Below are 26,476 nucleotides of genomic sequence, written 5' to 3'. Positions count from 1 at the left end.
TGTATGTTAAAACATATTCCTTTTCCATTCTATATTGTTGCTATTACCAAATTATATAAAGTCTTTCAAAAATTACAGCTGCACTCAGCTGAACTCTGTTAATCCCTATATCATATTTTCTCAGCCCCCTTTTAATGCTTAAATTACTATTTATTTGCAAAAGCAATATTTGGCTTAGCCACAGTTATGCAAATATAGTCCTCTTCTTGATTTTAATTGGAAAGTAGGGCTAGGAAAAAATAACAATTTTGACATAATAAAAGTCAGCCAAAATTTACCCTTCTAAAACAGGCAGTGCCTCTTCTGAGTAGTTCTGAGTTTTAGAGGTTTGTAGAATAATTTTCATTGTAAAAGCTCAGCATTCACAATACAATATTGACTCATCCTCAAAATCAATCTCATATATATATAAAACAAAAGCTTATAAAATATGAGAGGATGATGAAGGGTAATACCATACCTATTCAGATAAGTTAAATTGCAAAGAAGGAGCTGTCTCAGCTACAGCAGACTTACTGAGTCTCAGTTGCTTTAGGAGCAAAGATAAATCATGAGAGACCAAGGCTATGTAATACTCTGGCTATACTTTGGTCAATGATTAACCTTCCTTAAGTCAAAGGGGCTTTCTTCCCATTATGCCAACTGGGAGAGGGGAACTGGTTCCTCCCCTGGACTCTGGCCCAGAATGTTACTACTTATTCAAACTGTACCACAATGGTATTTCCTCATTTCCATGCCCCACACTTTTGTCTAATATTACTGTAATGACTATCTTCCTAAGCATGTCTTGCCTTCTCCCTATTTTGCTTCCTCTGCAAGATAGCCTATGTAAATACCCCACCTAGTGAGTTTGTCTTCTCCCTTGCTTTTGCTCCAATTCTACTTTACTGTGAAGGTCTTGCCTTTCTCCAGGTGGCCACTTTCTTCCACTAGGTTGCCCCACTCTGCCTGATTTCCACTTATTTCCATCTCCTGTCTTCTATCTCCTTTGGAAGATTTAGATATAAAAAGAAAATGATAGGTCATTTAGTTTCACCTCCTTATGTTTTATCTAAGGATACTGAAGACCAGAATGCTCAGATGACTAGCCTATGTTACATATGTAATAGAGCTACTATTTGAATACAAGCTCTCTGACTCCAAATCTGTGGCTTACCACTTCACACATGAATTGGTGGAAGGTTTCACTTCTGCTTTTTTACCTTCATCCCAACCACAGGGTAGCCTAGGCCACATAGAACGTATCCAACTGGCCAGTTAGCAAGAAGAGTGAATGTCTTCCCCTTTGATATCTCTTGATCTTACTAAAATGATACTCATCTAGTCCTCATCTGGAGGAAAAGTGACATAACTATTCAGTTGAATGGGCTAGAAGCCCTAGATATATAGGAGGGCTAATAGGCTTTGTCACATACCTGTGATTGGGACATCAGCTCTTTAAATCTTACTATCTTCCTTGTTGAAATGCATTCCAGATTCCTGGGCACTATCATCTGACTTGCTGGTACATGTTACTGACCTCTGAACCTTGCCATCTGCTAAGCTCTTATATGTTTAGGAGTTCTGGGCCTTTCCATCTGCCCTGCAGCTGAACTCTTTTGTACATGTGTTTGTTTTTTTTTTCCCAATTAGAAAGTGAAATCCTTTGAGCAGGGCCTGTCTCATTTTTCTCCTCTAGTTGTATTGTTAGTGCTTTGTATAATGTCTGGCACATAGCATTTAAATCCTTATTTATTCATTCATATTTTTTTAATTCATTCATACATTCATAATTCATTCCACCCTAGAGCTGACCCCTCAACGCAACTTCCATTCCTCTCTGCCTCTTCTAGGAAACTGCCTTCACTACGTTAGCCTATTACTACATACAATCTTGCGAATTCCCAATTCATACTAGGAATTACTTACTAAGGCTATACCTGTTCCTTGCAGTTATTGGTGCAACTTCCTTCTAATTCCCTCACCCCACAACAAAACTTTGTGCAGCCACCTAAGTTTTTAGTGACAGCCCTATCTAAAGTTTTCTGAAGTTATGTAGTGTGACTCATTGGCAAAAGGATGAGAGATGGTTTCCAGCAAAGGCAACAAAAAATAAGGTTTGATTATGTCTTCTCCTTTTTATATAGTAGAAACTATTTACAGCTTAGTCGACATTTTTGTTTGCTTTATTTTTGTTTTATTTCATGATTTTAAGTTTTCTGATCTCATTCATTATGATTTCTAGACAGCTTTGGATTTATAACAGACTTATCTAAACTATACTTTCAAAAGTCCATCCACCTTGCCTAGGAAATCCAAAACATTCCCTTTAAAATGTAACTATTTATAAATTAATTACTCTGTGTTCTTTATGGTTCACACTGTCATTAGCTATTTCTGACATAGGAAAAAATAAAGATAGCTTATTTAGAAAGAGCTCTTTGAGTTTATGCAGTGTGAAAATGACATGAGGTTCGTTAGTACTCCATGAGTCTACGATGAAAAGACAGCAAAAACTGATGTTGCTGTCATCAAGGATAGACACTAAATAATAAATCAAAGAGCATCCTAAACAGACACAGGGTGTCCAGTTCTCTTCTCACTAGGAAAGGGGCATTAGACAAGAAAAATCTACAGTTTGGGCTAAAGCATGTGGATTTGAGTCGTCAGTAGATTTTTTAAATCCCCTTTAATTAAGGAAAAAATACACTTTCTTAGATATCAGAAGCATAACAATATCTATCTATATCTATCTATCTATCTTTTATCTATCTGTAAGTACATAGATAGATAGATAGAGCTATAGCTATATGTATATATATACATATATATATATGTATAGTGTATATACATATATCTATAGACAGATTCACTTTGGGCAAAAATAATAAAGTTGGTAGTGGGAGAAAGCTGAATGGAGAAATGGCAGACATTAGTTCAAGTGGCAAGAAAGGGCAATATAACACAAGTCATGGGGTGGCACTCTCAGAAATCAATCTGTTAGTAGGTGCAGTTGCACAAAGAAAGGGGATTCCTCTTCCCTCTTTCATCTTCTGTTGTCCTATAACCTTTATCTTTCGCCCTTTCCTGCGACTCATGTTTGTTTATCTTCCAATCTACTCATAGATATGTGTTCTGGAAGACTAAAAGGTTTGAGTCATAGGAATAGTGTTTTCCTCCCTGGGGACAAAGCCTCTCCCATGTTGCCTGAAGCATTTTGTGGTTGGCATATTATAGTTAGAGCTCTAAGTGCATTGATGCATACCAGTAATCCTTAGGAAATTTTATTGTTGTTTAGTCATTTTCAGTTGTGTCTGATTTCATGACTCCATTTATTTCTTGACAAAGATATTAGAGTGGCTTTTTTCTTTTCCAATTCATTTTGAAAATGAGGAAACTGAGACAAACAAGGTTAAGTGACTTGCCCAGGTCACACAGTCAGTGTCTGAGGCCAGATTTGAACTTAGGAAGATCAGTCTTCCTTACTTCAGGCAATCTATCCACTGTGCCATCTGGCTGCTACATGCCTAGGAATAAAATAGGGGAAAGAGTCATTATCTGGCACTTCTACAGGTAAAGTGGCTAAGAAGACAGTATTTGTACAGTCCTGAAAAACACTGAATGTTTTTCTTACTCTTCTAGGAAAAACAAAACAAAACAAAACAAGGCAATGGAGGATAATATGATAGTTAGATTCTGGCCACTCTGGAGATTTGATCTGGAAGATGCAATTATAATGGTTCAACTTCCCTTTACCTAATTATCAAGGGGAGAAATATATATGTGTGCAACTCACCTGGAGGAGACCAAAAGGACATCCACTATCTCAATTTTTTTGCCTCCCACCTCTATTTTTAAATGACAACTTTAAAAAAAATAATGTTAGGAAAAACTCTGGTGTTCAAAAGATTCTGTGAAAAAAATAGAATCTTTATTTTTTAAAATAATATTCTATTTTTTTTTCTGCCCAGTTGAAAAATGGTAGAAAACAAAGGACAGAATGAGGGCCAATGAGTGGAAGTGCCAAGAAAAAAAAAATGAATCAAGAAAATTTAGCTTTGATACAAGAGAAAACTTCCTAATGGTTAGAGTCATCCCAAAGTTGTGTGAACTTCCTTGGGAGGTATGACTTGCAACTCACTACAGGTCTGCCAGCACAGATCCTAAATTATCTTCCTTAAGATATATATGTTTGGAAATCCTGAAAGTCTAAGACTCCTAATGCTGATCTGAATACTTGAATAGACATGTGATTTCATCTGCTCAGTTCTTTCTTTCTTTCTTTCTTTCTTTCTTTCTTTCTTTCTTTCTTTCTTTCTTTCTTTCTTTCTTTCTTTCTTTGGCTAAGCAATGGGGTTAAGTGACTTGCCCAGGGTCACACAGCTAGTAAGTGTTATGTGTCTCAGGCCGGATTTGAACCCAGGTCCTCCTGAATCCAGGGCCAGAGCTCTATCCACTACACCACCTAGCTGCCCCTGCTCAGTTCTTTCTAATGATGTATATCACAATCCATTTCTATCTGCCCAATTTGTTTGACTCTTGTTAGTTTCTACCCAAGAAGTCCACACAAGTTGCTGAGGCCTTCTTTTTTCTCCAAAATCAAAAGGATAGCAATGGAGCCTTCTGGCATTCTGTCTGTCTTCACTTTCTCTTTCTTCATCACCAGTCAGTCAGTCAGTCAGTCAGTCAATAAACATTTAGTAAGCATCGACTATGTGACAGTCAAAGCACAGCCCCAGCCTTTGAGAAACTAACAATCCAATGGGGGAGACAATAAGCAACAACTATGTACAATGATGCTATGTATACAGTGCAGGCTGTATATTTCAATACATAAAATGGGAATAATTAACAGAAAAAAAAGCACTAAAATGAAGAGAGATTGGGAAAAGCTTCCTGACCAGTCTATCATTTCTGTCACACAATTCCTTGCTCACAGACTTTATTCTTATTTGTTGCCGTTCATCATAGCCACTTCTCTATTGTGCTCTGTAATAATCATCTTCATTCTTTGGAGGCCATAATGTTCCTGGTCCTGTGACCATATAACAACACCAGTGAAATGTTTACGTTGCTTTCATGAGTATCTTGGGGTCAGTTCAAGTTATTTTCAATGCTGTTCTATTTACTTCTATTGTTTTTGTAATCTGGGACTCCTAGCTTTACTATCTTGGATTTTCAATTCTGTTCACTATTATTAGTCTTTCCTATTGCTTATCCATCAATAAAGAGATTGCTTGTTTAATAATGGAACATATTGGTTTCCATATGTAGTCTCTCCTACCAGAAATTCCGAAAAGGGTGGAATGTTCTTGTACTTGAAAGTTATTTAACAGCCATTATATTGCCACAATTTGAGATGTCTTTTGCTTCCATACATATGTATGTGTGAACATGCATGCATATATGTATATGCGTTTGCACATAATCGTCTATTTGTATATGTGCATACTTATATAGTGATTATCCATATTTCCACACATGTACACACATGTATCTCTCTATAGGCAGACAGATGATAGATACATTTATAGATATATACGTACCCATAAATATGTATATGAATATATATATTACATGCATATGTGTATATGTGCATGTTTTCATATATGCCTCTATATGTATAAGTAAATGTGTTCGCTTTTTTGTACACCATGTGCACATGTATACATGACTTAAAAATGATTTCAGAGTGGGATGGTAGTAGTATCTCACAGAGTTCTGGAAAGGCTTTCTGTAGGAAGTGGCATCTGAGATGGGTTTTAAAGGAAAATTAAATTCCATGACGGAGAGGAGATGATGATGTACGTTTGGAGAATGCGTAACAGGCTATTTGAAGTCATAGAGATAGGAGATAGAATATGCCACTTAGGGGACACAGCAAGACCAGTTTGGTGATAATATAGACTCCAAGAACAGAGTTATTCATAATAGTAGTCCATAGACATATTGTGAAAAGCTTTAAATGCAAAAAAAAAATAGGAGTTTGTGTTTTATCTTAGAGGCAAGAGGGAAAAAACCTTAGAGGATATTGAATAGGAAAATGACTTGATACCTCCTGAATACTTCCCCATCCCCTTTCATTGATGATCCAGAGATTTCAGACATTTGATCCACAATCCTAAGCATTTGTGACCAGACTTCTTTTTTTCTTTTTTTGGCAGGGGGAAGAAATGAGGTAAAGCAGGAGGCTAGGGAGGGGGGTCTTTTTTATTCCCTTTTTCATTCTCAGTTTGAGATAGTGCAGGTTTTCTCAATCCAGATTTGCACAGAGAGCATTTATATAGTTAAATTAAACAAAACAAAACAAAACAAAGTGCTTAGTAGACTGCTTTAAAATTAGTATTGGAGTAGTTGCTGGATGGAAAATGAGAAATTTTCTTCAATAGCTGTCTTTGAAAAATAGAGGACGATTTTCCCCCTTATCACTTTCTTTGTAATAGGAACAAGACACTGAAAGAATAGTTGTGATAGAGTAAGAGTAAGATAATGTATGAGAATAGAAAATCATGGTTGAGGTGCCACTTTGAAGGATATTAACAGACACAAAACTTTAGGAGGCCATTGAATACTTCTCTAGGTGGGCAAAGGTGTACATGAACAGAGTAGAAGGCAGAAGGAGAAAGGAGATAGAAGATCTGGAGGAAAACTAGACTAACCTCTCCATTTAATCTGTGGAAAGTCCTTTACTTAAACATCAACATTCCGGTTGGTACCCTTTGGAGGATAATGAAAAGGTATATTAGGTATAAACCTATCTTTTCTTCTTCTCCAGCAAAAGATATCCACACATCTCAGAGATTTACACGTTAATATTTTATTACTACAAGAGGTAGATAACTTCTTGAAGTTCCTAATAGCCCTGTGACTCTTGGACTAAATCATCTTCCCTATGCCTGACTGGAGCATTAGGAATTCTTAGTGCTTTAATTTAACAATTGAAAAGTTTCAAAGAACTAGAAGTAATATTATTTATTTTTTAAAGTTCCTTTTTTGCTTTAGAAATAAAAGTCCAGGACCGCTTTTTTTTTTAATCTTCAAAATTCAATAGCCAAAAAAAAATGATTATAGAAAAAATACTTTTTTTAAGATCTAAAAAATTATGCTCTAATTAGTAGCACATTATTACATTTATAATCAGATCATCTAAAACTTATTTGTAATCCTTTCCTTTGTTTGTTTCATGCCTAATCATATGTTTTGGAGCTCAGTAAATGTTGATGAAATCATCCCAGTAATAATTCATATTCATTTCTGACATTTCTAATATTTTTCTTATTTTCTGCTGAATTCATTAAAGGACAATGGTGTAAATAGCTTTTAAATTCAGTCTCATCCCCTTGAATATAAGTGAGGAATTACTGGTACTGAATACTAGTGAGACTTGCTAGATATTTGGTTCTAAGCCCTGCTGGCACAGATTGTGATACGTACAGAAGTATGTGTATGTTTATGTCATATATCAGCCTGAGAATGAGCCACACATGGTCAAATGCTACTCACTAAGTACAACATGCGGTAATATTATTCACTTGTAGTTGTTTGAATGCCAGCTATAATTTCATGATGACAGCTGCTTCCCCCTTTTCAAATGTTCCACTGGTTTCCTACTTGCTTCTTCTGAATGGTCTTCATTAGAATGATCTGACTTCAATTTGGGTTTAGGGTGAACCAGGAGCTCTAATGAAGACCCTGCTTTGTTGCAGCAAAGTCATCTGCACTCATTTCTGTCTCCACTTTCTCCTCTCTGCTTAAACATTAGGCTCATCCCCTTAAAAAATTATTAAAGTTTTTATTACAAAGATTTATATATTATTGTCTTTCTGGGAGCGATCTCTTGGAATAAAGTATAACAAAGAAAACTGACAATATAGAGACCTCGCCTAAAAATGCATGTAGGATTTAACATTTGTAGTACCCTCTAACTCTCTATTAAAAATTAAAACAATGAAAAGTAATCTATTTTCTCTCTCATCTTAGTGAAATAAATATAAAAGAAAAGCATATCACTTATAATAAATATAATCAATCAAAAAACTTCCCTCACTGGCTATAAACAGACGTGTACAACTTGTCAGTAGGTAGGAGCCAAAATCAAAATAGGCTAAACTTCAGGCCACAGATAGGTTAGATTAGAGATAGACTGACGTTGGTTGGTGGCTGTGGCTCACATGACAGCTGACCAAAATCCTTTAGTGGGCTGCAAGCAGCCAATGGGGCGTATGTTGTGCAGGCCTGCTTTAAACAAACATATAGATAGATATAGATATGCATTTCTATATCTATCTGTCCACAAATATACATACATACATACATATATTTTCATGTGCATATATTTATGTGTGTGTATACACATATATTTGTGTGTATGTTTATTGTATATATGTGTTTTCAACTTTCTGTATCCCAAATCTATCATTTCTCTGTCAGGGAGAGGATAGTATCACCATTGGTCCTCTGCTATCATGAATAAGCATTGCATTTACATTGTATTAAAACTTTCTAATTTGTCTTTACAGTGTTGTTATTATTGTATAAATTGTTCTCTAGGTTCTGCTCATGTCATTACTGTCAGTATATAAAATCTTTGAAGTTGTTCATTTTTCATATTATTGATATTATGATATACTTTATTTTTCTGGTTGTGTTCACTTCACTGTATCAGTTCAAATAGTTCTATGTTTCTTTGAAATCACTCTTTTCTCATTTCTTACAGAGCTATAGCATTCAATCACATTTATATACCATGACTTCTATAACCATTCTTCAATTTATGGATATCCCCTATTGTTTCAGGTTTTATAGCCACTATAAAAACATTTGCTAAAAATGCATTTGTATGTATGACTTTTCAGATCTTTTGAGGTTAAAGGCATAGAAGTGGTATTAAATGGGTCCAAGGACATCCACATTTTAGTAACTTTTTTATATGTATTTTTAAATAGTTTTCCAGAAGGATTGTATAATTTCATTGGTTGACCAGTAGTTCATCAATGTGCCTATTTGTCCTCTTACCAACCTGATAGATTTGAGTTAGAATATCATAATTTTTTAATTTGAATTTTTCTAATGAGTAATGATTAATAACACCTCTCCCCCCCGAATGATTATAGGTTGCCTAGGTCCCTCTTTTTCTTTATTAAGCATTCAAATAGATACTTACTGCTCCTTTGAGAATAACGGTACAGTTTCTGACCCTTTATTCAGGGACAGATGATTCATAAATATGTGTGATTCTAATTTTGATGTAACTTGTCTTTAGAAGATTATGAATACAAGAATAAGAATATTGGGCAAGGATTGTAAGTGAATGAATCAGCTCATGATCATTAGGCTTAGAGATGGAACGCACCTTAGAGATTACTTTGTTCAATACATTTATCTTGCATGCGAGAAAAGTAGGGGCCCATAGCAGTGCTCTGACTCTAAATTGAATGTGCTTTCTGCTATATCATGATCCTTCAAACATTGATTAACTGCATCATTCAAGTGAAAAATATTATTTATTAATAACCTACTAGATTCTTCAAAGCTGAAGACAAAAAAATTAAACCATTCATGTCCCTAAGCTACTTGCTTTGGAATATGAGGAGGAGATGATGCAACATATAAAAACATGAATACACACACACACACACACACACACATATACATATATATGATGTTATATCAAGAAGGGTAATATTCACAACTGAGAAATGCAACCTGATATCTTCAAGAAAGCTATGGTTTACAAGCATGGAGGTGGCAGGATAGAGGATTATAGATATAGATCAGCATCCATAAGAAGACATGAAGGGAAAACATGGAATGTCATATCCAAGGAAAACCTAGAAAATAAATTGAGTGGAAAGGAGCATGTGCGAGATGTATAAGATTTGAAAGAAAAATGGAGACCAAATTGTGCAGTGTCTTCAAGTGATGATAAGGTGATCATTTTTCATTTTATTCTAGAAGCAACAGGGAACGGCTGGAAAGAAAATTCTTAACTTTGGTCAAAGTTGTTTGAGCAGAAAGAGGAGGAATGGCGTTGGGTATATTGTGAAGATACAGTCAACAATACTTACTAATCGATTGGACATGAAGATGACAGGATGCAGAAGCCAATAAGTTAAAGTTAAACCATTACTGGATACTTGGATCATTGGAATTATAGTATTTCCCACAAAAGACATGAAGCTTTTAGGAGTATGGATACATTTGGGGAAAATACAGTAAATATCAGTTGATTGACTCATCCAATGTGATAAATTTGTTTGTTCCAAAACAACTGAATTATGTAGAATCATGTGACTAGACATTTTTAAACTTAAACTCTAAGGAGAAAGATGAAAGACGGTTCTTGATTGGAGGGAATTCAAGGAATTTCCATTTCTGACTGATGAGTTCTTAGACACAAGCTATTATGAAAACCAGCATGACAGAAACTCAAACCTCTGCCAGATGGTGGTGGTTAGAATTCTGGAGATGGAGATAACTACTACATAACTTGATAGTGTGAAGCCTTCACACAGTGATGGGGGTATTCATGCAAGTAGGTACATGCAGAGGTGACATCTAAATATATATATGGAGCCTATCAACTCTTCAATGGACCAAATGAGATAAAGTAGGAAAGACCATTCCGCTTCTGCATATTGTTGAATATGAGTGTCCTCTCATGATTATTCTTGGCTGCCACCTTTATTGAAACTCTATCATGTATCAAACTGACTTCTCAGATATATTCTTGTGCTACTATGCTACCTTCCTCCCTTGAAAGAAACCACAGAGGAACCATACTGGCAGCATCATAATAGTTTCCTTGGCAAATATTCCCTCACTTGTTTCTGAATATAGAAAGGAATTTGATCCACATTTCTCTTCAGTTAGTTTCTCTGCACTTTATTTTTTAATATAATTTGAATTTTAAAAATTTTATTATTTATTTACTTTTAACATTCTTTTATTTTTTTATTTTGAGTTCCAGGTTCTCTTTCTCTTTCCTAGCCCTCTTTAACTCAGAGGATAATAAATAAGATATCAAATATACATGTGAAATTATGCAAAAATTTCACATTAGTGATATCACAAAAAAAAAGTCAAAAAGAAAAAAAAGTGAGAAAATTATCTCTCACATTGCACTCAAAGTGCATTAGCTCTCTCTGGAGGTAGAGCACATTTATTAATCATCAGTTCCTTGGAATTGCCTTGGATCCTTGTGTTGACCAGAGTTAGCCAATTTGTTCACAAATGAACATCACTATAACTGTTGTAACTATGTACAATGGTATCCTGGTTCTCCTCACTTCACTTTGCATTAGTTCATATAGTATTTTCCCTATTTTTCTGAAACTACCCTCCTCATCATTTCTTATAGTACAATAGTCATTCTTCAACTGATGAATGTCCCCTTAATTTGCAAGGTTTTGCTACCAAAAAGAGGGCTGCTATAAATACTTTTTGTACATATAGTCCTTTTCTTTTTTCATTTTCTTTGTTCCTTTTTGGAACACACATAGTAGTGGTATTGTTGGGTCAAAGAGTATGCACAGTTTTACAGCCTTCTGGGCATAGTTCCAAATTGTTCTCCAGAATGAAAAGAAAAAGGAAGGGAGGATGATAGAAGGGAGGGCATATTGGAGGAAGCAATGGTCAGAAGTTAAACCCTGGTGAGGTGGCCAGCATGAAAGGAGAGATAAAAATATAATCAGGGATAAAAATAGGATGGAGGGCAATATATAATTAGTAATCATAACTGTGAATGTGAATGGGATGACCTCTCCCGTAAAATGTAAGCATATAGCAGAGTGGATTGAAGACAAGAATTCTACAATATGTTGTTTCAAAGAAACAAATTTGAAGCAGAGAGATACACACAGAGTAAAGGTAAAAGACTGGAGCAGAATACATTATACTCCAGCAGAAGTAAAAAAAAAATAGGGGTAGCAATCCTAATCTCAGACAAAACAAAAGCAAAAAATAGGTCAAATTAAAAGAGACACGGAAGAAAACTGCATATTGCTAAAAGGTATCACAGACAATCAAGTAATATCAATATTAAACATAAGTTCATCAAGTGGTATAACATCCAGATTCTTAGAGGATAAGTTAAGTGAGTTACAGGAAGAAATACAAAGCAAAACTATGCTAGTGAGGGACCTCAACTTCCCTCTTTCAGAACTAGATAAATCTAATCACGAATAAACAAGAAAGAAATTAAAGAGGTGAAAATTATTTTAGAAAAGTTAGATATGACAGAGCTATGGAAACAATTGAATGAGGATAGAAATGAATATATATGTTTTTCTCAGCGGTACATGGGACCTACACAAAAATTGACCTTGTATTAGGGCCTAAACCTCACAATCAAATGCAAAAAGGCAGAAGTATTAAATGCATCCTTTTAATATCACGATACAATAAAAATCATGTGTAATAAAGGGCCATGGAAAGATAGACTAAAATTAATTGGAAACTAAATAGTCTAATCCTTAAGAATGAGTGTGTCAAACAACAAATAGTAGAAAGAATTGATAATTTCATCAAAGAGAATGACAATAAAGAGACAACATACCAAAACGTATAGGATGCAGCCAAAACAGTTCTTAGGGGAAATTTTATGTCTCTAAATGCTTACATGAATAAAATAGAGAAAGATGAGATCAATGAATTGGCATGCAACTTAAAAAGCTAGAAAAGAACAGATTAAAAATCCCCAATTAAATATCAAACTAGAAATTGTGAAAATTAAAAGAAAGATATGAAGGTAAGAAAACTGTTAAATTAAGAGATAGAACTAAGCTGGTTTTATTAAAAAAATAGATAAAGCTTTGGTTAATTCGATTAAAAAAAGAAAACCAAATTCCCAGAATCAAAAATGAAAAGAATGAATTCCCTACCAACCAAGAGGAAATTAAAGTAATAATTAAGAACTATTTGGTTCAACTATGACAATAAATTTGACACTCTAAGTGAAATGGATGAATATTTCAAATATACATATATATATACATACATAAATATATATATATGTGTACATATACATATGTATATATGTATATGTACACACATATATATGTATGTATACACATTTTCCCAGCTTAACAGAAGAGGAAACAAAGTACTTAAAGAACCCCATTTTAGAAAAAAGAACTTGGACAGACCATCAGTGAACTCTCCAAGGGAAAAAAAACCAAACTCCATGGCAAGAAGGATTTTCAAGTGAATTCTACTAAACATTAAAGAGCAATTAATTTTAATACTATATAAACAATTTTGAAAAATGAGTAAAGAAGGGGCCTTACCAAATTATATTTAAAACATAAATGTGGTGCTGATACCTAAACCAGGAAAAGCCAAAATTGAAAAACAAAATTGTAGACCAATTTCCCTCATGAATATTAATGCAAAAAATTTAAATAATATATTAGCAAAGATATCACAGCAATTTACTCCAAGGATGATACACAATGACTAGTTAGCATTTATACCAGGAATCTAGGGATGGTTCAATATTAGGAAAACCATCAGCATAATTCTGTATATCGGTAACACAACTAACGAATCATATGATTATCTCAATAAATGCAGAAAAAGCCTTTTGAAATAAGAGTGCCCACTCCTTTTTAAAACAGTAGAAAGCATAGGAATAAATGGGGTTTTCCTTAAAATGATAAGTAATGTTTATTTGAAACCATCTGCAATCATTATATGTAATGTGGATAAGTTAGAATATTTCCCAATAATATCTGGGGTAAAACAAGGATGCCCATAATCACTAGTATTATTCAGTATTAAAACAAAAAAGAAATTGAAGGGCTTAGAATAGGGAACAAAACTAGTACTCTTTGCAGATGATATGATAGTGTGCTTAGATAATAAACTAAAATAAAACTACTTGAAATGGTAACTTTAGCAATGTTAAAGGATATAAAATAAAGCCACATAAGTTATCAGTATTTTTATATATTACCAACAAAGTCCAGCAGCATGAGATAAAAAGAGAAATTCCATTTAAAAAATATCTAAATAATATAAAATATTTGGAAGTCAACCTGCCTAGAGATACTCAGTAACTTTGTTAAAACAATTACAAACCACTTCAACCAAATTTCAGATCTAAATAATTGGAAAAAGATCAATTGCTCATAGGTAGGCTGAACTAATATAATAAAAATGACAATTCTACCTAAATTTATTTATTTATTCAGTTCCATACCAATCAATCTACCAAAATTATTTTATAGAGCTAGGGAAAGTAATAATAAAAAATATTTGAAAGAACAAATTGTCAAGAACACTAAGGGAAAGGAAAAAAAAAAGGTAAGGAATGTGGCTTAGCTATTCCAGATCTAAAACTATTTTAAAGCTATTTTAAAGTACCAATCATCAAAACTATTTGTTACTGTCTAAGAAATAGAGTGGTGGATCATTGGAATAGGTTAGATACACAAAACACAGTAGTCAATTATAGTAATTTTTTTTGATAAACCCAAAGATTCTAGCTTCTGGGATAAGAGCTTGCTATTTGACAAAAATTTCTGGGAAAACTGGAAAATAGTATGGCAGAAACTAGGAATAGATCAACATCTCCCATCATATACCAAGATAAGATTGAGAACGGATGCATGATTTAGACGTAAAGGATGATAACATAAACAAATTAAGAGAACAAGGAGTAATTTATCTGTCAGATTTATGGAGAAGGGAAGAATTTATGACCAAGCAAGTGACAGAGAACATTGTGAAATTCAAAATGCATAATTTTGATTACATTAAATTAAAAAGTTTTTATACAAACAAAGCCAATGCAACCAAGATTAGAAGGAAAGCAGAAAGCTGCCAAACAGTTTTTACAGCCTGTGATTCTGATAAAGGCCCCATTTCTCAAATATGTAGATAACTGAATTAAATTCACAGGAATAGAAGTTATTCCCCAATTGATAAATATGAAAGAATATGAAAAAGCAGTTTTCTTTTTCTTTTTGACATTTTAGAAATGAACTGTATTAAAGACAATGTCTCTGAAAAGTAACCAATATCATACTTGGACATAAATGGTCGTATACTATTTTTTAATTGGTTAATATATTTTTACTTTTCAACATTCAATTCCATAAGCTTTTGAGTTTTAAATTATCTCTCCCTTTCCTTCCCACCTCCCTCCACAAGATGACATGCAATGTGATATAGGCTTTACATATACATTCCTATTAAACATATGTTCACATTAGTCAAGTTGTAAGAAAGAATTAGAACCAATAGGAAGGACTACAAGAAGGAAGAAACAAAACAAATGAAAAGAGAGAGAGAGAGCAAATAGTTCTTTGATCTGCATTAAAACTCCATAGTTCTCTCTCTCTCTGGATGTGGATAGCATTTTCGATCATGAGACTTTTAGAAATGTCTTAGATCCTTGCATTGCTGAGAAGAGCTAAGTCTATCAAAGTTAATCATCACACAATGTGGCTGTTACTGTGTACCACATTCTCCTGGTTCTGCTTCCTTCACTCAGCATCAGTTAATACAAGTCTTTCCAGGGTGTTCTGAAGTTTGCTTCCTCATCATTTCTTACAGCACAATAGTATTCCATTACACTCATATACCACAATTTGTTCAGCCATTCCCCAATTGACGTGCATCCCCTCAATTTCCAATCCTTTGCCACCACAGAAAGAGCTGCTACAAATATTTTTTGTACATGTAGGTCCTTTTCCCAATTTTATGATCTCTTTGGGATACAGACTTAGAAGTGCTATTGCTGGGTCAAAGGGTATGTACATTTTTATAGCCCTTTAGGCATAGTTCCAAATTACTCTCCAAAATGGTTAGACCAGTTCACAACTCCAACAATGCATTAGTGTTCCAATTTTCTCATATCTTCTCCACCATTTATCATTGTCCTGTTTTGTCATGTTAGCCAATCTGATAGGCATGATGTGGTACCTCAGAGTTGTTTTGATTTTCATTTCTCTAATCAATAGTGATTTAGAACATTTTCTCATATGACTATAGATACCTTTAATTTCTTCATCTGAAAACTGCCTCTTCATGTCCTTTAACCATTTATCAATTGGGGAATGACTTGGATTCTTATACTTTTGACTTAGTTCTCTATAAATTTTAGAAATGAGGCCCCTATCAGAGACACTGGTTGTAAAAAATCTTTCCTAGTTTTCAGCTTCTCTCCTAATCTTGGTTGCATTGGCTTTGTTTGTGCAAAAACTTTTCAATTTAATGTAATCAAAATTATCCATTTTGCATTTCATAGTGTTTTCTATCTCTTGTTCAGTCATAAATTCTTTTGTTCTTCATAAATCTGAAAGGTAAACTATTCCTTGCTCACCCAGTTTGCTTATAGTATAAGAACATGGAGTTTTCAGTTGAAAAAATTAAAGCTATCTATAGTCATATGAAAAGAAAATTTTCTAAATCACTATTGATTAGAGAACTACAAGTTAAAAGAACTCTGAGGTACCATATCACGCCTATCAGATTGATTAATATGAAAGAAAAGGAAAATGATAAATGTTGGAATACACGTGGGAAAGTTTGAATACTAATGCATTGTTGGTTGAGTTTTGAACTGATTCCATCATTCAGAAAAGCTATTTAGAACTATGCCCAGAGGGCTATAAAATGTATACCTCTTGATCCATCCACACCACTACCAGTTTTCATTCCCAAAGAGATCATAAAAAAGGAAAAGGACCCATATGTACAAAACATGGCTAAATAAGTTGTGGTATAGGAGTGTAATGGTATATTATTGTGCTATATGAAATGATGAACAGGTGGGTTTCCAAAAAACCTGGAAAGACTTATATGAACTGGTGCAAATTGAAGTGAACAGAACCAGGAGATCAATGTACACAGTAACAACAAAAATTGTCATGATCAACTATGATAGACTTAGCTCTTCTCAACAATACCATTATCTAATGCCATTCCAAAAGATCCACGGTGGAAAATGCTATCCATGTTTGGAGAAAGAAATATGGAGTCAGAATGCAGATCAAAGAAATCTATTTTCACTTTTTTTCCCCTTTCTCATGGTTTTTCCTTTTTATTCTGATTCTTCTTTCACAACATGATTACTATGGAAATATGTTTAATATGGGTGCTTGCCATCTTGGAGAGAGGGGAGAAGAGGGAGGGACAAAAAAATGGAACTCAAAATCTTGTATAAAATGAATGTTGAAAACTATTTTCACATGTACCTGGAAAAAAATAAAATACCATTAAGCTGGAGGAAAAAGAAATATACATTTATTACTCTCATTTCTAGTTTTTAAAAAAGTTATATTTTGTCAATGAATGTTTCTGTAATGATTATAATAATATGTTTTGCTTATTATTAATATTAATACGGTTATTAATATGGTTTTTCTAATAATGAATCAGATACACATTCCTGACATAAAGCCAACTTTATGCAAATGTATAATTTTAATTATTTGTTGCTGTAGTTTTTTTGATAAACTTTCACTTGAAATTTTTGCATTGATATTGCTTGTGGACTTTGGTCTATAATTTTCTTTCTCTGTTTTGACTCTTAGTGGTTTAGATATCAAGACCTTATTTGTAACATAAAAATAATTTATATTTACCACTCCAATTTTTTGAAAGAAAAATCTAAGCACTGTGTTTAATTATTCTTTAACAGTTGACATTTTTAAATCCATCTGGTCCCATTTTTTTTCCTTCAGGAATTTATTTATGGCTTATTCAGTTTCCTTTCCAAGATAGTCCTATTTAAGTCCAATGTTTCCTATTCTGTTAATATGGACATTAAAATATTAATCTATTTAATTATCAGTTTTATTGTTATGTTATTCCATGAAATGTTTCCTAGTAATTTCATTAATTTTTGTTTCATTGGTAGTAAAAATAATCTTTTATTTTTCCATTTCTGATGTGGGAATGCCACTTTTTTATTTCTTTAAATCAACAGGACCTGGCAGCTGATTGGATACAAGTAATTTTGGAATAGGAGGACTCAACAATAAGCCCACATTTATGAACAAGAGAGATGGTGAATGGTACCTCAAACACATGCAATTCAATAAAAGAGTCATATTTAGAGGAAAATAAAGTAATCTAGATTCTGGACATGTAAAGTTCAACATGTTAGTCGTATGTGTCCACAGAGATATTCTTCAGGTAGATGGAAATGTGAGTCTGTAGTTCAGAAGAGAAGTCAAGCATGTAAGTCAAGATTTGGGAAATATCTGCAAAGAAATAGTAAGTAAAGTTGTAGAATTGAATATAAGTGCTGAAGCAGAAAAGGAACAAAATAATACTAAAGGAAACACCCATTTTTAGAAAGAAAGAATAGGACAGAGTATACAAAAGGATTGAGAACAAGAAGGTAAAACTGGTTAGAGGACAATCAAGAAATCAGTGTATCTAAGTATGCGTCCAGCTGATGAATATAGTTAGTAGCTTGTTTGTTTGTTGTTGGCTTTGTTTTTTATGTTGTTGAAGAGAAAGCAGATGAAGACTGAGAAAGTGTCTTTGGATTTTGTAATTAGAAAGTGTCCAATGGTTTTAAGGAAAACAGTTCCTATACAGTCATTGTGTAGAAACCAATTAAAGTGTTGAAGAAAAGGGCCAATCAGGAGGAAATAGAAGAAGCAGAAAAAAAATTCCCTAACTGTATCAGTGAATCAATGGGTGATGGTATGTATAAAGCTTTTTTTCAAAATTTGGGATATCTAAGCATGTTAATAGGAAGATAGGTAGGAGCCCACTGAAAGGAAGATTACATATGAATGGAAGAGATGAGAATTTTGCAGCAAGATCCTATGGGAACAAAGAAAGAACAGGAGCAGTAGGTTAAATGAAGAGATTAGCTTTAGTAAAAATAAAAATATTTCTGTGACTCAGAGGAAGGAGAATGTGGTAGGTGATGCTGTTCATTTTTGAGGAATATTGGAAGAAAGATGATGATACTCAAGTCAGATTGACTTAATCTTCTAAGTAAAAGTCTAAGTAATCTCTAGTTAATTGTGGGGAGTACAGGTACATTTGGTACTTAACTGAGAAACAGAAAGTTGTAAAATTGTAAAGATTTAGCCCATTCATAGAATTTCAATGGAAAATCCAAATTCACCCATTTTACAGATGAGAAAACTTCCAAAGAAACTATGTGATTTCATCACTAGCACATATCCATCACAGAGTGTGGATATGATTGCAGCTTAACCATCTTTCTTGTTTCCTCATCTCAGGATCATATTTCCAACTTCTGTGCCTTTGCAAAGGTTAGCATCCTGCTTAGAATACACTTCCTTTTCATTTTAACTCTTCAGAATACTTGTCTTCTTCCTATGTTCAATTCAGCTACCTCTACCCCTCCCCCACTCCTATTGAGAAGTCCTTTATCATTTCTCTTTCTCCTTAAATTATTGTGTATTTACTAGATTAAGCAATTCACCAAGTCTCTCTGAGTGTCAGTTCCCTGAATTATGAAATTAGGAGGCTGGATTAGATATCTAGCTCTAAGAAAGCAGGATGATACAGTGGAAAGGATTCTTTAAGGCACCATTTTATTCTATTAAAATTTATGGGGTGAGGGCAGCTAGATGGCACAGTGTATAGAGTACTGGCACTGAAGTCAGGAGGATATGAGTTCAAATACACTCTCAAATCAAACACTTGACTCTTAGTAGCTGTGTGACCCTGGGCAAGTCACTTAACCCCAATTGCCTAAAAAAAAATGTATGGGGTGAGAGGGCAGCTGAGCCAAGATGGTAGAGAAGAGGCAACTACTCTTAAAAGCACTCCAAAATTTTAGCCTCTTCCTCCAACAACTTTAAAATAATGCCTTAAAACAAATCCTGAAGTGGTAAAATCAATAAAATTATGGGGTGAAAAAAATTCCATCAGAAGACAACCAAGAAGGCTGGCAGGAAAGGTCTGTTGCCCTGGGGTGAAAGTAGGTCACAGTCCAAACACAGGCAATACCTAAGCAAGACAGCAGAATGCAACTCCTCTGTGTGAAAGAAAGAGGCCTTGGGAGCAACTGAATTTGTAGCAGCAGCTTCTGGAGCTCTCAGCCCACAGATGGTCAGGGTGTTAGACATCTGTTCAAAGGGAGATTATAGGGATTCCCTTACTGGCACAGGTGCATGACTCTGTTGCATTGCATACACCCAGATCTGTTTCACACTCCTGGGTCACAGTTTCATGGTGAGGAAAAGCTTTAGTCTACCAGTGCTTGCAGCCACAAGGGAGAAGCAACCTGATAAAAGGTACAGAGCACAAAAGAGTGCTTGTGTTCACACACAGACTGGAGTACAGGATAGAATAGTAAACACATGTCTCCTTAGATCATACCTCCTTAGAAGAACTGAAAAACATACAGACCTCCAGAACTAGCACCAAAAACAGCTGTACAATAAACTGGAAGCTTTAGACAGTGCTCCCTCTACCCCAAGAATGAAGCCTACCTTAATATAAAGTCAAATGTCAAGAAATAGGCTGGAAAAATGACCAAACAGCAACAATAAAAGAAGTTGACCATACAAAATTGCTATGTGACAGTGAATGTCAGAACACAAACTGAGAAGAAGACAACAAAATCAAAACTGATATAAACAAAGCCTCAAAGAAAAAGGTCAATTCACCTCAGACCCAAAAAGAATTCCTGGAAAGATATTTAAAAAATTAAATGAAAGGTAGAGAAAAAATGGGAAAAGAAATGAGAGCAGTGCAAGAAAATCATGAAAAAGAGTCACCCTCTTGATAAAGGAGACACAAAAATTATAGAAGAAAATAACTCCTTAAAAACAGAGTAGGCCAAATGATAAAAGAGGCACAAAAATCAATGGAGAGAATTCTTTAAAAAGCAGAACTGGCCACATTGAAAAAGATATACAAAAGCTTACTGAAGAAAATAATTCCTTAAAAATTAGAATTGGACAAGTGGAAGCTAATGACTCCATAAGACATGAAGAAACAATAAAACAAAAATAAAAAGAATGAAAAAATAGAAGAAAATGTGAAATATCTCATCAGAAGAAAAATGATCTGGAAAATAGATTGAAGAGAGATAATTTAAAAATTATTAAAACAAATCTGAAGTAGCATCTCACACCTATCAGATTAGGTAATGTGACAGAAAATAAAAATGAGAAAATTTGAAGGTGTTACGGGAAAATTGACACACTAATAATTTGTTGATGGAGTAGTGAATTGGTCCTTATCATTCTGGAAAGCATTTTGGAACTATGTCAAAAGGGCTATCAAACTGTGGATACTCTTTGACATAGGAATACCAATACTAGATCTGTTTGCCAAAGGGAAGGAAAAGAAAAAGCAAAAAGAACCTATGTGTGGGAAAAAAAAAAAATTATCGTAGCTCATTTTGTGGTTGCAAATAATTAGAAATTGAGGGGATGACCATCAAATGGGGAATGGCTGAACAAGTTGTGCTATATGATTATGATGGAATACTATTGTGTTATAAAAGATAAGCAGCACAATTTCAGAAAAATCCTTAGAAGACATTGAGTTTAAGATGTTTACTGGACATACGATTTGAATTGTCTAAAAGGAAATTGGTGATGTTAGAATCAAGGTCAGTAGAAAGTTTGAGGGAAGATAGGTAGATTTGAGAATCACCAATATAGAGATGGCAATTAAATTCATGGGAGCTGGTGAGATCACCAAATAAAGTAGTATATAGAGGAAGAAGAGAAGAGAGCTTGGGGAAAGAACCCTGAGGCAACATCTATCATTAGAGGACACAATCTAGAAGATAATTCAGAAAATGTAACTGAGAAGAAGTAATCAGATAGTAAGAAGAGCATAAGGAGTGTGTTCTGAAAACCCAGAAAGAAAAGAGCATCAAGGATGAGAGAGTGATCCACAGTGTTAAAAGTTGCAGGGAAATCAAGAATGATAATTGAGGAAAGATCATTGGATCTAGAAACTTGCAGATCATTAGTATTTTTGGAGAGCAGTTTCAATGGAATGATAAGGTCAGAAGCCACATAGTAAGGATTTAAGAGAAGAGAGAAGAGAAACTATTGCACCCTATTATAGATAGCCTTTTCAATGATCAAAAATAATTCCAAAGGATCCATAGCTTTCGTTTTATGAATGTTCACTTATTCTATTCCCCAAAAGAACACAATTGGCCTGATGTAATGAATGACATGTTTCTACCTCCATGTCTCTGGCATGGTGTTTGCATAGCTGCTTTAAAAATACTAAGGAAAATTTAAATTTAATTGAATGGTTTTATTCTTGTAGTACCATGGACTGTGTGAAAGGGGTGGCAAATGTCCATATTTTTGTAGAGTATTGTCCTCAAATATTCATGCCAACCACATGCCTCACCCATGGGTCATTTTCAAATTTTGTTGTAAATTCTCCTATCCACAGTTCAATTTCTTTTAAATCAGTCTAATTTCTTTTAGACTCTAGACCTGTGAGCCTCTGCTAAGTCTCAGAGTTGTTTTAATTCCAGCTCCAAATTAAGATTTAAGGTATAGTCAATGGTTTAAATCAGACTAGAAATCAACTGGGATACTTCCATCGTTGTCATGACAGCCATGAGATCCTGAGCTAATTTACTTTAGTGGTTAAGCATTAAAATGACTCATTAAATAAACACAAGGAAGTCCAAGATCAAAAAATTGAAAAGAAATCTACTTTAATTGGGATGCATTTGCTGTAGTATTTAACCCTATTCCTTCTTATAACATGGAGCATCCTCAAGGGAAACCAGATTTGGAGTAGTATGTTGAAATGAGTAATAAATGTAGCCAACCAGTATCGCATGTGTTTCCTAAACCTGGAAGGGAAAGACATTTAAGAAGGAAAAGTGGCTAGCTCAACAGATTCTGAGGCAAGGAACTAATTCTTTGCTGAGTCAGAAAAATTGAGGCCAAGAACTCTACAGTAGTGGCATATAACAATTTGAACAGAAAAGATTATTGGAATTATAATCAGAAGTCTATAACTCAAATTTTCACTCTGCCAATAACTGCTGTAACCTTGGGCTGGTCACAGAAACCACTTTAAGACTTAGTTTTCTTATTCTTACAATAGGCATAATCAAATTTAGTTTGGAAGGGTTATATGGCTCAAAGGAGTTAATGTATCTAAAATAATTGAAAGTGATTAGTAAAATATAAACCACAAGAGGAATGGAAGTTAATATCATTAATAATATGTAGATCCAAAACATGAGCTATGAGACAAAGAGGGAGGTGGAGAGAGAAGGAGGGAAAAACAAGGAGATATAGAGAGACAGATACAGAGAAACAGAAAGAGACATAGAGACAGAAACAGATCCATAATTGCCACTTCATCATTTCAGGTTGTCTAATCTTTCTTCTGCTTTAGCCTCATCCCAAATATAGTAGCAATTGATAATTGGGGTAAAGCAGGTTTAATTATTTGAGAATTGTGAAGGTAGAAAGAATATAGGTTTGAGAATAGACAAGCAAAAGAAATGTTATGGCACATCACTGTAACAATGTAACTTGAAAGAACAATAGGAACAACAACACTACACCAACACAAAACCTAATTATTGTTTAATTATAATGGCCAAGCTTGTTTCCAAAGAAGAAATGAGAAAATATTCATACATGGGGAAATATATGTGTGGATGATTGTATATGTATTTTGACTTTATTGGTGTGTTGGTCAATCTTATTTATTGTATATCCTTCATTGTGGAGCTCTGTGGTTTGCACATGATAAGGTCTTACTATGTGCTCATGAAAAAATAAATAGATATTTTAAAAGTGTTGAGAAATATGGATATTAAGGCATTTAACACTGTATCTGAGAACGAGGGAAAAATTGTTAGTATTAGTAGCTGAGGCATTAGCTGTTGAAACATTTATAAGAAAATAGTAATGATAAATAGCAAAAAGTTATTTTTCATCAATGAAAACTTGATTTTAGATTGTAAAGAGAATTAATGATGGTCAGACAGACCAGCATCAACTCTATTTGGATATCTACATTTTTTTCAATGTATTATATATTTAGCCCATTATTCTTTGTGACATCTTAATATTAGGTAGTAATTACACATAAATGAGAAATTCATTACTTATGACATGTCAGAAAAACATTAGCTCTTAACTGATTAAGTTTAACAGGGTAGAATTAGGGACAATTTTCCCTCCCTATGTACAATTTGGTGATTTAGATTTCCCAAGGGAAGAGTTGTAAACTCTTTGAAAAAGACTATAAATGAAAAGGACAAGAGCATTTGTAAATCAGACACATAGTTATAAAGACTTTCTTGTTTGGAAAATAATAACGAAATCAAAATAGTAAGGGTAAAATTGATGTACAATTTTTTTCTTTAGATTTTGAAGGTTACCATTTAAAAAATCATGCTATTTATTACTTGCCTTCTCTACTATCATCATACAATTCAAAAGCTTTATAGTATCATAGTATTTAGAGGTGAAGCTGGCCTTAGGAGTTACCTGTTTTCAACCAATTCATTTAATAGAGGAAATTGAAGCTGAGATATGGGAAATATCCTGTCCAAGGCCATACAAGTGTGGGCCAGCTAAGTTTTTCAGTGCATAAAATGTTGGTATTAGAGTTAGGAAGACCTGAAGTCAAATCTTACACAGATTCTTACTAGCTTTATGATATTGGGCAAATAACCTTTCTCAGTCTCTGTTTAGTCATCTGTAAAATGGGACAATAATAGCACCTACCTCACAGAATAACCTTTGAGGATCACATGAGATGGCATAAATAAAACATTCTGCAAACTTTAGAACACTACTTAAAGGCCATTGATTATCATAAGTATTAGACCTAAGATCTGAACAAAGCATTCTCATCCTAGCCCCCATAGTCTCTCATAATGGAGTACAAAATAGTGACAATCATGAATAATATTATGACTAAGAAAAGAAATTCTCAAGCTTTGCACTCTGTGGCAATTCTTCGATATCTTGTCATTGTTGATTTTAGTGGTAGGTTGTATGTGTGTGTTTGTTATTGTGAAGACCGTCCATGGAAATTAATTCAAGCTATCTTAAACAAAATATTCAGTTAAGGAAAACCTCTGATGATCAACTTTATAATTTCCTATGCTATCTACTGCATCATTCCCATAGTTTCTTTTTTAGCCCAGGAGTCCCAATGAGGCATATGGCCACAATTTCTCTTGAAAGTATATGTTCTTAGCTTGTGTGGCATTAAGTTTCAGGTATTTATCTAGGTTCTATAGCTCTTTATTTGATAAAAATAACCCTGTCTATTCAAGTACAGCTGAACTGAATGTTTCAAAAACTTCTATCCAACCAATTTTCTGTAGCCTATTTATATTCCCATATGATCTGATGAAGGCTTAACAACACTATCCTATTGGTTGTCTAGCATTAAAAGGTCTTGGAGTAAATGAAGCTGTTTTTAAAATTCTATATCATTATGACCTACCCACATTGAATCCACAATATACTTCAGGGACCCAGCAAGTCCCACCAAAGTCCTAAGGCAAAGAAGGCTAGATCTGGGAAGTCTGTGCCATTGACCCCTAATTCGGTGGTACAAAATGGAATCTGGATTTTGACCCATCCATAAGCAGCAGCAGTATCCTCCCCCATTCTCCCAAGAAGAAAAATAAATACAGGCTCATCTGTTGCACACTGTCCTACTGTGATGAAACTCTCTTTGGCTCAATAGAGAAGGGAACCATCTGCGAGGTACCATGGACAAAGAAGGAAGTCACTGCAAAACTTCCACCATTCTTCTAGACCCTATCATCAGTGCCCTGGGGCAGTCACTTTCCCAATCCTAATGAAATGGCCCCTGCCAGTCATTCACCCTGTGACTTCCTCTGAGCTGAAGAGCAGTAATAACTCAGGCATTTGGCAAATGCCCTTGGACAGGTTGAATTTTCCAGTCTCTTTCAGGTAGGGGTGTTCCCAGTCACTCAATCACCTGAATGCCTCACCTGTGGGACACTCCCTTGTCACCAGTCCCCCTACACCAGAGAGGCCAGCAGCAGACTTGGGCACAGAGAGCTGAGATGACCCTCCAGAGCCCATTGGTAACTCCCAGGGCTTGTACCATCAGCTTCCCAGAATCAGCTGCTCCTTGTAAGTATCTGGTCACCCCCAAGCCAAAGCCACCTTGGAAGTGACTTGTGACCCTTGCCTCAATGCCAACACTGAGAACATAGAATGGGGCAGGGGCATGGGCTTCTACCAGGCTTTAATCTTATCGCAGCCTAGACAGCCTCCCTCATGAAAGTGGGAAGTGAAAGGAGCTTCTCCAGACTCCCAAACCTTGAGAACAACCCTGACCCATTCACATACATACACAACATCTCCTCTAGGAGTTTCAATGCACAGACCCCTACTCTGGGAGAGATGGTCCTCTTCCTCATTCTACCTTGTTCCCTTGTCTATAGCTGGAGGAAGTCACCATGCTACCCAGTAAACTCAAATGTTGCCAACTCATGGGGAAAAAAAACCCACCATGCTCATGGGAGTATAAGGCTTAATCACCCCCTTAG

General features: G+C 34.6%; 1 pseudogene; it reads left to right on the top strand.

Moving 5' to 3' along the window:
• Positions 1 to 26,101, top strand: part of LOC144457627 (RBPJ-interacting and tubulin-associated protein 1-like) — a 70,439-nt pseudogene extending 44,338 nt beyond the window's left edge.
• Positions 26,102 to 26,476: the final 375 nt, after the last annotated feature.

The sequence above is a fragment of the Phascolarctos cinereus genome, unplaced genomic scaffold, assembly GCF_003287225.1.
Source record: "Phascolarctos cinereus isolate Bilbo 61053 unplaced genomic scaffold, phaCin_HiC Scaffold_5;HRSCAF=322, whole genome shotgun sequence".
Lineage (NCBI taxonomy): Eukaryota > Metazoa > Chordata > Mammalia > Diprotodontia > Phascolarctidae > Phascolarctos > Phascolarctos cinereus.
The sequence above is the reverse complement of the archived record's forward strand: the minus strand, read 5'-3'. Positions and strand labels throughout refer to the sequence as shown.